The sequence below is a fragment of the Oryctolagus cuniculus genome, chromosome 9, assembly GCF_051225735.1.
Source record: "Oryctolagus cuniculus isolate XC-2025 breed Fujian yellow rabbit chromosome 9, ASM5122573v1, whole genome shotgun sequence".
Taxonomy (NCBI): Eukaryota; Metazoa; Chordata; class Mammalia; order Lagomorpha; family Leporidae; genus Oryctolagus; species Oryctolagus cuniculus.
In genome coordinates this window covers 61,715,444-61,732,920 of record NC_142875.1, presented here as the reverse complement: position 1 = coordinate 61,732,920, position 17,477 = coordinate 61,715,444, and the positions used below count along the sequence as shown (strand labels likewise).

Genomic DNA, 17,477 nt, shown 5'->3' with positions numbered 1-17,477 from the left:
GATTCATTTTGAATTATTTTTATATACAGAAGATTAACTCTATACCAAGTAAAGATTTCAACAGGTTGCACCCACACAGAAACACAAAGAATAAAGTGCTGTTTGAAGATAAGTTTTACCATTTATTCTCATATTACAACTTATTAAGGACAGAGGTCCTACATGCGGAGAAAGTGCACAGTGACTCCTGTTGTTGATTTAACAATTGACACTCTTATTTATGATGTCAGTGATCACCTGAGGCTCTTGTCATGAGCTGCCAAGGCTATGGAAGCCTCTTGAGTCCACAAACTCTGACGTTATTTAGACAAGGCCATAATCAAAGTGGAAGTTCTCTCCTCCCTTCAGAGAAAGGTACCTCCTTCTTTGACGACCCCTTCTTTCCAGCAGGATCTCTCTCACAGAGATTTTCATGTAGGTAATTTTTTGACAGTGTCTTGGCTTTCCACTCCTGAAATGCTCTCATGGGCTTTTTAGCCATATCTAAATGCCTTAAGGGCTGATTCTGAGGCCAGAGTGCTGTTTAGGGCATTTGTCATTCTATGAGTCTGCTATGTGGCCTGCTTCCCAAGTTGGATCATACTCTCCTTTTTAATTCTATCTATTGTTATTAGCAGACACTTGGGTCTTATTTATATGATCCCTTTGACAATTATTCCTATCTTTATAATCAGTTATGCACTTAAAAAGGACATTTTAACTAGTAAGATGGCATTAGTACCTGCCAATCTAATGGGATTTGGAGTCCCATGGCAATTTTTTAGCTTTCCCCTTAGGTATAAGTTCAGGGGAATGTGTGCTGAACTATATATCTCCTCCCTCTCTTATTTCCACTCTTATTTTTTACAGGGATCAATTTTCAATTGTATTTAAACACCTAAGACTACGTCTGTGTTAAGTAAAGAGCTCAACCAATGGTATTAAGTAGAAAAAGAAAATAGTAAAAAGAATAAGATAATAAGCTGTTTCTTGACAACAGACACATAAGTAAGTTCACCTCACAATGAACCACATGGTAAAGTCATATTATACTATAAACCAAAAATATCATAACTTTACATGATAAAAACCTGCTAAAACCTCTTCTATTCAAACTGAAGGTACAATTCGAAATTATCATTTCTTAAATGAATATCAGACTCACCCTGTGTAAGACAAATCATATGAATTCTATCATCTTATCATACTTTATTTTCATTCAGACAACTTCAATCTCCCGCTACATGGGTGAACTCAGCTGTTTGTTTAGAGCACTCTCCTGGCATATTACTCATGAAAAAATCAGACACTCTAATGCTTACCTTGTCGGGACTCACTCATGGCTTTTGGAAACTGGCCACAGATGAAGTAACAAAAACCACACTGATGGGAAAAAGAATATATACTGGCAACACAATATTGTGACAACAGATTTCACCCTGATTTGAAACTGCAGGGGTGGTGTTCTGGCTTTTTTCTCTTTGTATACACACTTATCACTTCCCTTGACATTCTGTCCCCATCTACCATCCATAAATCTTCATCCAAGAAAGATAGTCTAAGTTATCCCCAAGGATCTCCATAAATGACCATCTAAGCATAGCTGGCAGTACATGAGAAATTTTATTTCAAAAATAAATATTTCCATTATGCTTCCTTAGGGGATATATAAGGTCAAGATATGTTGTAGAATTTTGCTTCACAGCACATAATTTCCCCATTTGTACCACAATTATGCCTTTTCAATGAACATATTAGAATGCTTGCCAGAATGTTCACTGCAACATTGCTTGGAGTAAAAAAAAAAAAAAAAGCAATTCAAATGTCTAATAGCAGGGGATTTGTTGAATAAACATGGCACACTTTTCAGTGGAATATGATACAGGTATTAAAATAAGTAAAATGTTAATAAACAAATAAATCTTGAAAGTAAGAGAGATGTTAACACATTTATTAGAGTGGAAAGATTTCACATTCTTTTATTCATGTGCTATATAACACATATTACACATGTAACATATGTACAACATAATAAATTATGTGTTACAAAAAGGTGAAACATCACATTTTATAGTATATAAAATATAACATATTACTTCTTTATGACCATTTTTCTAAGACCCATGCTCTCTTGTTAAACATTCTCCTAGTATACTCCTAGTATATTTCTAAGACCCATGCTCTCTTGTTAAACATTCTCCTAGTATACTCCTAGTATATTTTCCTTTAATAGCCATTATTATAAGTGGAAAAAATGTTTAATTGCTTCATAGTTTTCTGAGTCTGTCTTCTTATCACAGTATAATCTCCTGGATGGATATGACTTTTTTTTAGACTCTGATGTATCTAGCTACACCTAATTTTGGATAAGCAGCTCAAAATCTATTTGTTGAATGAAAAAATAAATGAGTGACTGAAGTAATATGCATATAAAAATTCTGGGAAAACTATAGAAAATGTTAACAATGATTTTTCTGAAGACAGTGAAATTATAGGTGACTTTTTCCTTTATTCATTTTTATTCTCTGTATTTTCTAATTTTTAAGTGAAATATGCCAAACCCAAAAAGACAAATATCACATCTTCTCTTATTTGTGGTTGTTAATATAGAGAGCATAAAAACTTGTGGTTAGCATATCATTTGGTATATAGTTATCAATATTGCTTCACTGTGTTGCCAAGATGGCTGAATAGGGTACAGCCACACTAACATAAGCTGCTCTGGGATATGAAAACAAAGGAAGGACTATGTTTACAGGGGAGCAACTGGTGTAATTTTCAATGTAGAAGTGAAGAAAACAAACAAAAAAACCCACAATGACTCTGTGGGACAAGAGGAGAGAAGACAGAGACACCACAGCAGTGAGCCACGAGGCATAGGCAGCTGCCACTGTGAGCCGCCATCTTACCATGTCAAAGTAGGCAGAAATTGCTGTGTGCCCTCTCACTTGCAGTTTAGCAGAGAGGGAATTCCACAGTCACTCACGGACATTACTTCAGCCTGGTGAGTTGACTGGGGTCCAAGAAACTATAGGGCTTGGAGCCGGGAGCAGACTTGCTTCCTTCCCTTCCCCTACTCCTGCAGAGCACCATACTAGGCAGCCAAAAGTCAGGCAGCATACCTCTGTTCTCCTACCAGCACCATAGACAGAGTCAGGGTAGCAGGTGGGGCAAAGGACAGATCCCCTGAATATTGCAACTGTGGAAGTTTTGGGGCAGCAGCCACAGAGCTACACTCATACACTCTACATTGCCTTAGCTTCTGGGGGCTAACACTAGAAGCAACCCATTAAAAAAATCTGCTCCCACACTGGGAGATCCAGTGAATGACCCCACTACACCCTGCAATACCAGGGCTGTAACCACTTGTTCTAAATTTCTTGGTGTCACCGGAATCTACCTGCTGGACATAGGGAAGAACTTATCTGCATTCCACCTCTCTGGACTCATACCCTCCAGGGTAAAATATCCTGTATATATATCTTATAGTCACCCTGCAGGACTGGAACAGAATCCAACTCTCACCCCCTGGTCCTAGGACTAGTACTGTTGGTATTAGAAGCCACAGCACCAGTTGGACTCTCCTAGCAGGACCTGAGGAAGGGTCCATCCATATCACACAGTCCTAGAGCCACGCCACAGTAATCTGTGCCCAAGCTCCAGCATCACTCAGGCTTGCTAGTAGGAAAGTGGCAGCCACTCCTGTCTCCCTCAGCACCAAGAACAAGGCCCTGGCTATCCTATTTGCCAGGGAGACTGACACTGAACTCTGTGGAACAAATATACACACCCAAGGAACAAAGAAGATGAACCTCTAGTCAGGTTAACAAAGGAAAAAAGAGAAAAAACTCAAGCAAATAAAATTAGAAATGAAAAAGGAGGCACTACAACTGACACCACTAACATACAAAGAGTCATAAGAAACTACTATGAAGAACTAAATGTTAATAAACTAGAAAACCTAAAAAAAATAAATTCCTGAATTCGTGTAACCTACCAAAATTAAATCAAGAAGATACAGACAATCTAAACAGACCCATAACAAGCAATGAGATTGAAACAGTAATTAAAATGTCTTCCATCAAGGAGAAGTCTGGGACCTGATGGCTTTATTACTGAATTATATAAAGCATTCAAAAAGGAAGTAACTCCAATATTCTTCAAACTATTCCAAAATACTGAACAGGATGGAATTCTACCAAACTCTTTTTATGAGGCCAGCATTACTTTGATACTAAAACTAAACAAAGACACAACATGAAAATTACAGATCTACAGCCTTAATGAATATAGATGTAAAGATTCTCAACAAAATAGTAGCAAATCAAATCTAAAACCACATCAAAACGATCATATATCATGATCAAGCGGGATTTATCCCAGAAATGCAAGAGTGGTTCAATATTCACAAATGAATAAATGTCTTAAATCACATCAATAGAATGAAGAACAAAAACTATGTGGTCATCTCAATAGATGCAAAAAAAAAAAAAAGCATTTGATAAGATTCAACACCTCTTCATGATGAAAACCCTCCACAAATTAGATATAGGAGGAACATTCCTCAAAATTATAAAAGCTATTTATCACAAGCCAACAGTCCATATCATACTGACTGGGAGAAAACTGAAAGAGCATTTCCATTCAGATCTAGAACAAGACAAGGATGTCCACTTTCACCACTCTTATTCAATATAGTACTGGAAATTTTTACAAGAGCAGTCAGGGAGGAGAAAGAAATAAAGGACATCAAAATTAGAAAAGAGGAAATCAAATTATCCATGTTTGCAGATGATATGATGTTGTACATGGAAAAACCTAAACACTCCACCAAAACGCTGTTAGAATTGATAAACCAATTCAGTAAAGTTGCAGGTTATAAACATACAAAAAATACAGATTTTTGGTATGCTAAAGATGAACTCACAGAAAGAGAAATCAAGAAAGAAATCCTATTCATAATAGCCACCAAAAATCCAAATATTTAGGAATAAATTTAAGGAAAGAAGTGAAAGATGTCTACAATGAAAATTTTCAAACTTTGATGAAAGGTATCATCAAGGACACCAAAAAATGGAAAGATATTCATTACTCATGGATCAGAAGAATCAGTATCATTCAAATGTCCCTTCTACATTCTCTCCTGATTTGGCCAACATATCAGTCGAATAGTAAGGCCAACCAGCAAGCCCATCAGCTATGTGTAGCCAAGTGAGGGAACCCAGGGAAGACTAGCAAAAGAACTGCCAAGGTTAACATAGCCCAAATAGACAGATCACAGAATCATGAGCTAATGAAACTGTTGTTTTAAGCCACTATGTATGGAGGTAATCTATTACAAAGAAAAAAACACATTGTACTTTTTAGAAAAAAGGCTAAAATATTATAATTCAGAGAATCAGACATATACAAGGAATTATTTATTTATTTACTTAGACCTTCCATGTAATGATTTACAACTCAAATGTCTACAATGGCCAGGGGTAGGCCAGGTTGAAGCCAGGAGCCAGGCACTCAGTCCACGTCTTCCAAGTAAGTGACAGGAACTCAGTTACTTGAGTCATCACCTGCTGCCTCCTAGGGCACACATTAATATGAAACTGGAGTCAGGTACCAGAGCCAGGCATGGAACACAAGTACTCTAACTGTGGGATATGGGGGTCTCAACCACCAGGCTGAATACTGATCCCACATATTTTTTTAAAAAATACATATTATTGTGGAAATTTTAACCCATTAGAATTCACCCTCAGTGTTTCCATCCCCTGCAAACTCATGTCAGTCCATCACCAAGCCCCATCAACCAGATCTCTAAAGTCTACTTTGAATGTGGTGCTTTCTTTTCATCTCCTGCCACCATGATCTTTCTGGTTTCCTTGCTACCATTTCTGTTTCCTCACAGTCAATCCTCCCCTAGCTACTAGGAGATCTTCTTAAAAAGTAGGACCCTGTCATGTAAATTTCCTGATCAAAACTGGTCAAAATTCTCAGTTGCCCAAAAGTTGGACATGAGCTGTGAGGTTCCGTGTGATCTGGTTGACAATCTTCAACCTCATCCCATCCCTCTTTCTGTCATCCAGTCCTTGACCTTCATCCAGTTCCCTCGAGAAGCCAAGCTCTACTATCTGACCTTCCACAATCTCATTTCTGTCTTGAGATGCCTCCTCTAGACCTACCAGTAATCCCATCTCATTCTTCAGATGGCAACTTAAACATCAGGCAAATATACACAGTAAAGAGCACATTACAGTGAAAACAATTTTTTTCTGGGAGGAGAGGTACTAGATGGCTTTTATTTCTTTTTTATACTGACATTTTCTAAATTCACTACTCAATAAAAATATATCACTTTGGTCATCAGAAAAAAAAATTTGGACATTTTCCTGGTCTACGAGGTGTTGTTACAAGTATTCTGTGAAATGAGGTACCTTCCTCCAGGAGCAGTGTCTTCCTGTTTCCAGGTGTTTTTTCATTGCCTTTTATGCTCCCCCAAATCTCCTCCTGCTCTTTCTCCAAGTCTCACTGCTCAAGTTTGACAAAATCCCAGCTCATCTCTCTAGGCTCAGCTCAATGCATCCCCTCTTGATAAAGCATCATTGTCCCAGCAGAAGAGACTTTTTGGACCACCATATTCCTAGGACTCTAGGCTTGTATCTCTAGGTTGTGTCTGAATTCATCCCTGAACAATGACTCCACCTAAAGGAAAAGAAGTATGTCCCGAGTCAGTGCCCAGTAGAGGGAAATGCTCAATCAATGTTTGCTAAGTAAATAAATGAACTCTATTATAGAGGTGAGGAAATAAAGACATGATGAGAGTCTGATAAAGTTGCACACCCATTCACTTACATTTTCTTCTTTAGTTTTGCACATTTAGCAAAGTTAAGCTATGCAATGTTTATCACATAAATCTCTTCTATACCCTATATTCTTGTATCCCACTTAGCTGAAAAAAAATACTTGGTAGGAAATGTTTTCCCTTAAGTTCTTTTTAAAATCCTGTTACCTTCTCCTTTTGACATTAGGATTACATCTAAAGAGATAATCAAAAAGAGATTTTTCCTTTTTGCGTATAAATTTTGCACCTCCATTTCCTGCCCTAACCCCTTTTCCAATTCTGTATTATTTTGAGCATGATGAGCTATTAGATCTGATCTTCCAATGATGTGGGGAAGTTTTCCTGCCCCAGGAAATGTGACCTTTTCTGCATTTCTGGGAATTCTGTCATTGACCATAATCATTATTTACACCAGATGGACTTCTGGGACTGGACTTATTAACCACCAGTGATCTAAATTCAGTCACTAACACTTTTCTTGGAAGCATCTCACTGTTGCCCTGAAGTTCGTCACTGTCAGATGCATTTTTAGTTGGCCATAATGATGCTTTTTTCAGCACCCATTTCTTCCCAATTTCATTTTCTTGAGATTTTTTTTCTTATCTGGCATTGTTTAATCATTAAAAGTATATATTTCTGTATCCATTCTTGGCCTTTTTCTAATATTGACATCTTTTCTTGCATTTGAATTTTCAATTCATTTCCTAACTCTGGTGTTTTATTCTCAAACAACTATTTCAATACTTCCTGTTCTATGTACAAATAATTCCTTCCTTCCTTCCTTCCCTCCTTCCTTCCTTCCCTCCTTCCTTCCTTCCCTCCCTCCCTCCCTTCCTTCTTTCCTTTTGATGACTGCTCTTCTGTAGAAAGAAATTAATTTGTAGATTTTTTTCACATTTATTTTAAATCTGTAACTAAGTAATCTCATTTTTTGTCTAAGGCTCATTGTAAGATAGATGCTGCTCCTTATTTTTCCACACTGAGGGTGTAGAACAAGACATTTCTAATTTTGTGATTTGAATGAAAGCATTTCTTGATTTACTCCATCCCTTTCTCTTTGTTGAGAAACAACTGAGGGTAATTTGAATGGAGTTGGTCCCACTGATGCTCAGAGGTCCATCTCTACTTTCATTTACACCTGGGAACTTAGCTGACAAAAGCTGATAGACAGGAATTTTCACCCTAATGCTTGATATGACTATTATCACAGCTTATTCGTTAAGTTCCTTATAGTACATATTTCTTGTGAAAGCATTCCAGATTATTATTTCTTCCTAGAGATTTTTATTTCTTTGGCCTTTCCATCAAGCCCAGCCATGTTTGTGCTTGTTCCAAGTCAGTTTCAGCTACACATGTTGTACTGTCCACTAGGGCACTCAGTGTTAATCTGTTCTTGACTGACAAGCCCTGCAAAAGCCTTGGTCCTAGACTTGTCTTTGATTTTTGAAGCATATCCATGATCGAATGAATCCATTATTTCTGATAGTCTGCGTGCTTGGGGCAGCTGTTGTGGTGCAATGGGTTAAGCTGCCCTCTCCAACACTGGCATGCCATATGAGTGCTGGTTCACATCCTGGCTGCCCCACTTCTGATCCAGGTTATTGCTAATAACCCGGGAAAGTAGTGGAAGACGGCCCAAATGCTTAGATCCCTGCCACCTACGTGCAAGACTCAGATGGAGTTCCAAGCTCCTGGCATCAGCCTGGTCCAGCCCCAGCCTTTGTGGTCTTTTGGGAAATAAACCAGTGGATGGAAGATCTCTCCCTCTCCCTCTCTGTACATCCATCTCTCTCTCTCTGTAACTCTGTTTTTCAAATAAATAAATCTTTAAAAAAAATTGATCTGGGTGCTTGTTATTCCTATATCAATAACATAGTTTCCAGGAGATGAAAAACATTTTTTTATTATTTTCTTCTGTTATCACCACAGCTTATTCACCTCCAAAAACAACTACTGAGCTTAATGTCTTGGGCAGCTTGGCACTTACAAATATAAATCTTTTCCCCTTGAAGATTTGTTTTCTTTCCTATTATCCAGGTAGATCCGCGTTTTCACTCCCACTAGCTAGCTCATCAATAGGTAAATAACAACTTTCAGTTTGTAAAGGGTATTCTTTGGACAGGAACTGCTTTGAAAACATCAGTTAAACACTCCGGCTTTACAACAGGGCGTCCACAATTGAGTCAACATGCTGTTTTCATGATCACTTTAAGGGATACCTTGGCAAGGTGAGTGCACTCTTCTGTCCAGCTGCTTGCAGGAAGTCCTCCAGGTTGCCACAGCCTTAATTTTGAGTTTTCCCAGGAACATCTAAATCAGACAAGCAAGCAACCACAGGCTTATACTCCATTCTGAGTGTGCTTCCACATACTCCAAAGTGAACGCTACCCTGTGGCTTCCAAGTTCAGGAAGGCCTGTTCTGCCTTTCTCAGTTCATCAACCAAGGGACCAAGCTTCAAATTATCTTTTCCTTCCAATGTGTGGATTTCATCTGTTTGACTCACATTGGTTACCAAGAAGTTCACAGTTAACCCAGCATGATGTCAAATGATTGATCATGTTCAGTTAAAAGGGCAGTTTGTCCTTCCCTGTCGCTCCCCCTCTTCGTGGAGGAACGACACTGAACCCTGCGCTGTTCTTTCGTCTGCTCGGCCCTCCCCGGGTTTGCTGCTGGTTCTTCCCGGGTTGGCTACTATCCCTTCCACCTCCGTGGAAGGGCAGTTCCCCCTGGCCGCATTCCCCACTTCCGCAGGGGAGCGGCACACCGCCGGCCGGTTCTCTCGGGGGCTGCACGGGTTCCCTTAGATGTTCCCCATAGATGTTCCTGGTGCATGCCGTCTCTCTCCTCCTTTATAGTCCTCCTCCGCCAATCCCAACTCGGCTGCCCACACGCCGAGTACGCTGCTCTCCTCCAATCAGGAGCAAGTCCTACAGTTAATTGGTTGAACTGGAGGCAGCTGTGCGGAAGCTGTTTACTTCTCTCCCAGCGCCATATTGTGGGAGAGCAGATGCATAGAATAAGTCTTAATTCCAGTAACAGTCTAGTCCGGTTTGCTCCCCACACTTCCCCACCTTGTCCTCAACACCAGTCAAAAGTCTATACAGTTCTCTTCAGAGACCATCTAGGCCAGAGCTGGTCCCAACTAGGGAAAATCTGGCAATAGCCATGGCTGGGTATCAGCAGCCACCCTGCCACGCTGACTCCACTAATCCCGGCTAAAGTCTGCTTTGAAACCACCATGGAAGCAGGTGAAGATATTTTCTTTTTAGTGTGAGAAATAAGTCCATACAACAAGCAAACTGTTCTCACAGGAAAAGAAAAGAATTAAAAATAAATTGAAAACACAAAGGACTCAATTTACGGATGGTGAGTAGGGGCGGGGCCAGCAGCCCAACTTTCTGATCCGAGCTCTGTGCTTTTCTACAGCACGATGCTCTTATGAAACATGAGTCTTTGGATCCGTGATGATTGGCAGGGGTCTCTGTATCCCTGTTTACTGTTTAGGTGACTTCCGTCTTCACTGAGAGCCGCATGTTTTCCCCTTGATATGTGGCTACAGACCCAGCCATGAAACCCATGGCTTCCATCCAATGAGCCCCCTCAGTTACCGCAATTGCACAACGTGGCCAATGCAATGGTAAACAAAACGGCTTAAAACCCAGAACGTGGATTCAGAACTTACAGCCACGGGAAGCTCTCAGACACTTCCCCCTGACAGAGTTCTGAGCATACAGCGCAGCGCGTTTGTCCCGTGGCCACGGGGCTCCCAGAAGGCAGCAGGCTGAATGACTTGGCAGTACTCCCTGGGGCCGTGCTCATTCCTGGTGGCACCGGGCAGGGTGCCAGGCATCACCCTCTGCATGCGAGACAGCAGGGCAAGGTGCCCGAGGCTAAGAAACAAAAACATCTGGCGGAGTCACTGAGTTGTTGGTTGCCTGAGTTCTCTCGCAGTGAACGCTGGGGGAACTGAATTGCGTTTCCAGGATGTATTCCCGTCCCTGTCCTTGGGAGGGACACTGAAGGCTTGAGAACCCAAGCCAAAGGGTCAGCCAACATGGAAACAAATGCAGAAGCTTCCCCATCACCATCAGCAAGTGGACAAGGGTGGGGAACTGACTCTAACAGGATCCAGGCGCAGGCTTGAGGCATCTTAAGATGGCAGCCAAGCCACTGGTGGAAATGTAAAGAAACAAATCTGTCATGATCTTTTCCCTAATTTTGCTTTCTTGATAAGACACCCACTAACAGCTTGATTAATTATTTTTCATAGAAAATACTGGTTCTGGAGGTGGGGATTTTCCTATTTTGGTGGTTTTTGTGGACTGATAATAACTCAGGGACAGCCTGCCCTAAAAGGTCATCTCGGCCGGCTCCGCGGCTCACTAGGCTGATCCTCCACCTTGCGGCGCTGGCACACCAGGTTCTAGTCCCGGTCGGGGCGCCGGGTTCTGTCCCGGTTGCCCCTCTTCCAGGCCAGCTCTCTGCTGTGGCCAGGGAGTGCAGTGGAGGATGGCCCAAGTACTTGGGCCCTGCACCCCATGGGAGACCAGGATAAGTACCTGGCTCCTGCCATCAGATCAGCGCGGTGTGCTGGCCACAGTGCTCCAGCTGCAGCGGCCATTGGAGGATGAACCAACGGCAAAGGAAGACCTTTCTCTCTGTCTCTCTCTCTCACTGTCCACTCTGCCTGTCAAAAAATAAATTAATAAATAAATTAATTAATTTTTAAAAAAAGGTCATCTCCCTCTGGTGCCTGGTCTCTTAGAGTGGCTGTGATTTTCTAATGAGTCACTCCTCTCCTGTCTGATACAGTCAGCAAGCTATAGGCAGGGGGTAGCCAGGCAGAGCCACTGTTAGCTAAAGCAAATTAGCTCACCTTGCTGGAAGGAATTTAAAGTTCAGAATCCAAGTCCTCACTGGAGAGTCATCCGAAGGCATTTGTCATTCGATGCACTGTTTTATCTCTTAAATCAGAATGTATATATATTTCACATGATGCCACACCTATAGCATGTTCCATGACAATAATGCAATTTGGAGGATAAAAGCTAGATAACCAATTTATTTCCCAAAGAGCCTATTTGCCAAGCAGCCACAAATAAATATATGCTGGCTTTTCCTGAGTGGTTTCCTTTGCATTGGCAAACCTAAAATTGCTCATTCACTAAATCAAAATCCTTAAATGTCCACTATACATTGGGTACCATGCCAGGCCCTGGAGCCACATCATGCTGAATGAGATGACACTTCCCCTCAGGAGACAATGGGTTCAGCGAGGGATTCTTCACCCATCAGATCAGCAAGCACCAAACGTGGAAACCAAATAGAGGCTCTGGATTGGTCAGATCTACAGCTAAGAGAGCAGCATAGCCCTGTTGGCTTTCAAGTAACCATTTGCTCAGGGAATTCAGGGAAAACACAGATTCAATTATATGCACCTTTCGTTGTTTTTTCTATTTTAAATCACTCACCTTAAATCAGGCTATAGATATGTTGAGGGTAAAATACTTACTCAGGGGTTGGCATTTGGTCTAGCAGTGAAGCCACCAGCTGGGATGCCTGTGTGTGTTCCATATCTGAGTGTCTGTGTTCAAGTTCTGGCTCTGCTCTTTCTTCCAGCTTTTGGATAATGCACATTCCAGGAGGTGGTAGGTGGCCATTTAAGTAGTTATGTCTCTGCCACTCCTGTGGGACACTCAGATTGAGTTCTCAGCTTCTGGCTTTGGCTTGGACCAGTCCTGGTCATTGTGGACATTCAAGGAGTGAAGTAGAGAATATGAACTCTCTCTTTCTCTCTTCATTTTTATCTCTGTTTCTGAAATAAATAAATTTAAACAATTAACAAATGGCTAGCTATCAAAATGCAAAAGCAGAGTTTTATTTATTGGGTAATTGAAAGTCATAAAGCTCTTTAAAGGAAGAATACCATATGTAGATAGTTCATGAGCCCAGAAATGAAAACCAGAACATAAGCCTGGAGTAGGTTGTAGCTCGTGTGACTGGTTGTGGTTGCTGTAACTATAGCACTAAAACTGTGCTGTACAATTGTGATAACAAAAGATGCAAATCATTAGGTCAATGTAACGTGTATTTTAACTACTGCCCAGCTCAACATCCTTGGTAAAATCTCTATATTATACCACTTGGCAAATTTTCTTCCCTTGCATTTTTATTTGTTTAATTCAGAACCTATTTTCTGGGCCCGGCACTGTGACGTAGCGGGTAAAGCCATCGCCTGTAGTGCCAGCATCCCATATGGGCACCGATTCAAGTCCCAGCTGCTCCACTTCCTATCCAGCTCTTTGCTATGGCCTGGGAATGCAGCAGAAGATGACCCCTGCACTTGGGCCCCTGCACCCAGGTGGGAGACCCAGAGGAAGCTCCTGGCTCCTGGCTTCAGATCAGTGCAACTCCAGCTGTTGTGGCCAATTGGGGAGTGAACCAGTGGATGGAAGACCTCTCTCTCTCTGCCTCTCCTCTCTGTGTAACTTTCTCTCTGACTTTCAAATAAATAAACCTTTAAAAAAAAAAAAAAGAACCTATTTTCCAAATGGGCATTTTGCTGTATGGTTTGGTTCACTAGCATGAGAAGATGGTAGAAGTCTTCCTGAAAATTTCTGTGTCGTCCCTGGAGACATTGCCCTCACAGGAAGCAAGCTGTTAGGTTAAGAAAACATATAGGCCAAACATACAATGACATCAAGCTTCCTTCCCTGACGCCAGCCGGGTGTTTGATGTGGTGACATCCTGAAGCCATGTGATGCCAGTCTCAGTTGTATGATTCACATGGCTAACCTTTGGAAATGCTGAACATAAATGAATGACCCTCAGTTCTACCCAGCTGTACAAGAAACACTGTTTGTAAATAGTCTGTTCCCTGTTGTAGTGCTGTGACTGAAAGAAATCCTGTAGCTACCCAGCAATTTAGGCAGTGAGTTCAAGAGTTCATTAAACAACTGGTGTCAAATTTGCAAATGGCTCTAGCTCAGCTTTCTTTTGCTGCTAATGAACCTAATCCACATTCATCCTCAAGGCCCATTATCCCCAAATATCTGCCTAACAGAAATGAATCAGAAGCAACAACTTCAAGGACTGGAGGCCAACCAAGCTCCCTTGGTGTTAGCACCTCATCAAAAGACAGGAGAAACTGCTCAAATCCATAATAATTACATTATTTGAATTTTTATACTCCTTTGATCATGCCACTATGCAGGGTTTCAGGAAAGATGGAGCAGGCCTGTCCTGAAAGCATTTATTGTCTTTTCAGAATAAAACATGAGGAATGCTATGTTGTTTTAATGCTGATGAGATTTCCATGACATCTACTCATTCAGAAAAGTCAAATGATAGCATTTGCTTTGAAAATCATATCCTGATAAAGAACCATGGGAAGCCGGCGCCACGGCTCACTAGGCTAATCCTCCACCTTGCGGCGCCGGAAAACCAGGTTCTAGTCCCGGTTGGGGCGCCGGATTCTGTCCCGGTTGCCCCTCTTCCAGGCCAGCTCTCTGCTGTGGCCAGGGAGTGCAGTGGAGGATGGCCCAAGTACTTGGGCCCTGCACCCCATGGGAGACCAGGAGAAGCACCTGGCTCCTGCCATCGGATCAGCGCGGTGCGCCAGCTGCGCAGCGGCCATTGGAGGGTGAACCAACAGCAAAAGGAAGACCTTTCTCTCTGTCTCTCTCACTGTCCACTCTGTCTGTCAAAAAATAAAAAAAAAGAACCATGGGATACAAATAGTTCTGAAGATATCTATTCTAAATTTCAACTTCAGTACAATAGAAAAATCCATAGATATCCACCATGCAACATTCAATACTGTTCAACGAGCCTCAGGGGGTGGTGGCAGGGGTCCAAAGTTTATAGCCATATTTCTGAGCCTCATTCACAGTTTAATTCTTTTATTAAGACTTCTAGTCATAACTCCAGAACAGGCAAGAAAGTGAATAATTTACCCAAGTCATATCTTTATTGTGTTTTCCTTTCAACACATCTATCATTCTCTAACATCTAATCAGCTTGATCCTTAACTTTCTCTACTTTGATATGCCTCTAATATGCAGGCATATTAATAAGTATCCATTTTAAGCATATACCAATTGCAGATGTGACACCACAACTGTGAATCAAAATAGCCACTGACAGGGCCAGCACTGTGGCATAGCAGTAAAGCCGCTGCCTGCAATGCCAGCATCCCATATGGGCACTGGTTCCAGTCCCAGTTGCTTCACTCCCGATCCAGCTCCCTGCTATGTGCCTGGGAAAGAAACAAGATGGCCCAAGTGCTTGGGCCCCTGCACCCCTGTGGGAGAACCAGAGGAAGATCCTGGCTTCGAATTGGCCCAGCTCCATCCATTGTGGCCACTGAAGGAGTGAACCAACTGATGGAAGGCCTCTCTCTCTCTCTCTCTCTCTGTGTGTCTGTGTGTGTGTCCCTCTCTCTCCAACTCTGCCTTTCAAATAAATAAATGAATTTTTTAAAGATTTTATTTATTTATTTGACAGGTAGAGTTACAGACAATGAGAGAGACAGAGAGAAAGGTCTTCCTTCAGTTGCTTCACACCCCAAATGGCTGCAATGGCCAGAGCTGCACGGATCCAAAGCCAGGAGCCAGGTGCTTCTTTCTGGTCTCCCATGTGGGTGCAGGGGCCCAAGTACTTGGGCCATCTTCTACTGCTTTCCCAGACCACAGCAGAGAGCTGGACTGGAAGAGGAGCAACCAGGACTAGAACTGGTGCCCATATGGGATGCCAGCACCGCAGGCGGAGGATTAACCTAGTGCACCATGGCACCGGCCCCAATAAATGAATCTTTAAAAAAAATAGCCACTGACATCACTGGCTGCTTCCTCTAGGTCAGCCGCTGAATCTGATGCTCTGTGGACCAGATCTTTTAACTTCATACCAGCCATGTTATTTTTTAGGCATACTGTTGTTTGACACATCATATTAGGTTATTATCCTATCATTATCCTAATCTCTCAGATGCTTAGAGATTTTAATAAGCTCTTCACAGCCAGTCAGCAAGAAAATAGCAGAGTTGGGAGCTGGGATGCAGTTTAAGGGACTGTGAGATGGCCACACATTCATGGCCTGCCCTCTATGAACTCTTTTATCACCTTCACACCTTTTCTCATGAAAATAATCCTGTGTTACTCTGTTGACTTTGTTTCACCTTGGCTCAGTGATTGGGATGTGGTAGAAAAAAAGACTGATTGCTCCTTTGACAGATGACCCTTTAAGAGCAGCAGAGTTGAGTTGATGCTGTTGTCATGACAACTGACTACAATTTCCTGATAGTTAAGAAACTGCGAGGGAGGGAGGAAGAGAGAGAGAACTAGAAAGAGAGAGAGATCCTCTCTGGCCAACAGGCTTGTTTAAATGGAGTAAAACATTTTCAAGTCACAAAAGGGTAGCTATGTCCTAATCACAGACCCTATGTGCTATAGCTTGCATATTTTAATGTATTCTGAATTGGATTATGTCACCAAATAGAGATAAGCTGTCAAGATAACCTGGAAAATAAAAATCAGCTTGACTGAATTTTGAATGGCTATATTTATTGTTTCTATAAAAAAAGATAGCAGAACCTAAAAATAAAATAAATGACATTCATAAGTATGAAAATGATGCTAAAGTGAGACACTTGGGTGAAAGTTAGTTCATTTGTTTAGGGGAAGAAGATTTTGAGAGAATCTTATAGTCTCGACTCTTCCATTACCAGTAATAAAAATACAACCTGAACTGACCTAAGGAAAAAAAAAAGAAGGCTTAACTGGCTCACGTAACTGAACAATCTAGGAGGTAAACATGGCTTAAAAGAAGCAGGTGCTCTGATGTCAGCCTCGGGAGTCTCCTTTTCACCTCCCAGGTTTGTTCTCCTTCATGTTGCCTCCTCCTCAGATTGTTTCTCTATGGTCGTCCAGATGATCCCTCCCAATCCCAGGCTTATATCTCATCAGCTTAACATTGACAACAGAAAGAAAATTCTACCTCTGGAGTAACTTTAGAGAAATTCCCAGGGCAATCACCCATAGACTCACTTAGAGCCACAGGTGCATCCCAGATCCACCAATCACTGTGAGAGAGGTGGGTGCTCTCTGACTCTGAGTCTGGTCCAAAAGTCCCCTTCCCAGGGGAGGGGAAGGGAGAGGCACTAAAAGCAAATCTGGCTGCTGTTACGAAAAGAAGGAAGTCACAAGGCTTTGAAGGCAAAAACACATATTTCAGGATAGCGAAGAAAATTGTACTGCAGGACTAATTCCAATTCTGGCAGATACAGGATTTTACTCCTTTGATAACCTGCAAGTTCTAAGTCGTCTGAGTCTCGCTGTGAGCAGGTCACACAGCATAACCACTCTGCAGCATTAGGGGTGGAGGTGACAGGAACGGCCCCTCCTCCGTCCACCCTTAGCATCTCTGCCACCAGCACCTGCAAACCCACCATTACAGTCTCATTCCTTTGGGTCTTCAGACTCTCTCAGATTTTAAAAATCTTATATTCCAATACAAGTGTCTCCGCAAAGAAGCTGTAACTTCAACTTTCATTGACTGTCTGAGACATTGAAACGGGGTAAGAAAGGGGATGAAAGACACTGAAATGTGCTGAGGAGAAAATGTGCCAACCACAAGTTCACCTGGTGCTGACCTGGGCAACCGCAC

The 17,477-nt window shown here is 41.8% G+C and overlaps 1 long non-coding RNA gene and 1 pseudogene across 6 annotated transcripts in view; both read right to left on the bottom strand.

The window, feature by feature from the left end:
* Window positions 1–17,477, bottom strand: part of LOC127492122 (uncharacterized) — a 140,826-nt gene that overhangs the window by 2,037 nt on the left and 121,312 nt on the right. Inside the window, exons 3-5 of one of the 6 annotated variants that reach the window (XR_016213241.1) lie at window positions 12,328–12,553; window positions 9,034–9,124; window positions 2,203–5,556 (exon numbers count right to left, since the gene is read on the bottom strand). The exons of 1 other annotated variant lie outside the window; for it this stretch is intronic. This is a non-coding gene — a long non-coding RNA (uncharacterized LOC127492122). Of the gene's footprint in view, window positions 1–2,202; window positions 5,557–9,033; window positions 9,125–12,327; window positions 12,631–17,477 lie in introns of those variants that run through there. 4 more of the 6 variants (XR_016213239.1, XR_016213242.1, XR_016213243.1 and 1 more) reach the window with 4 other exon arrangements.
* On the bottom strand, window positions 6,156–8,272 carry LOC149124572 (nibrin pseudogene; annotated as a pseudogene).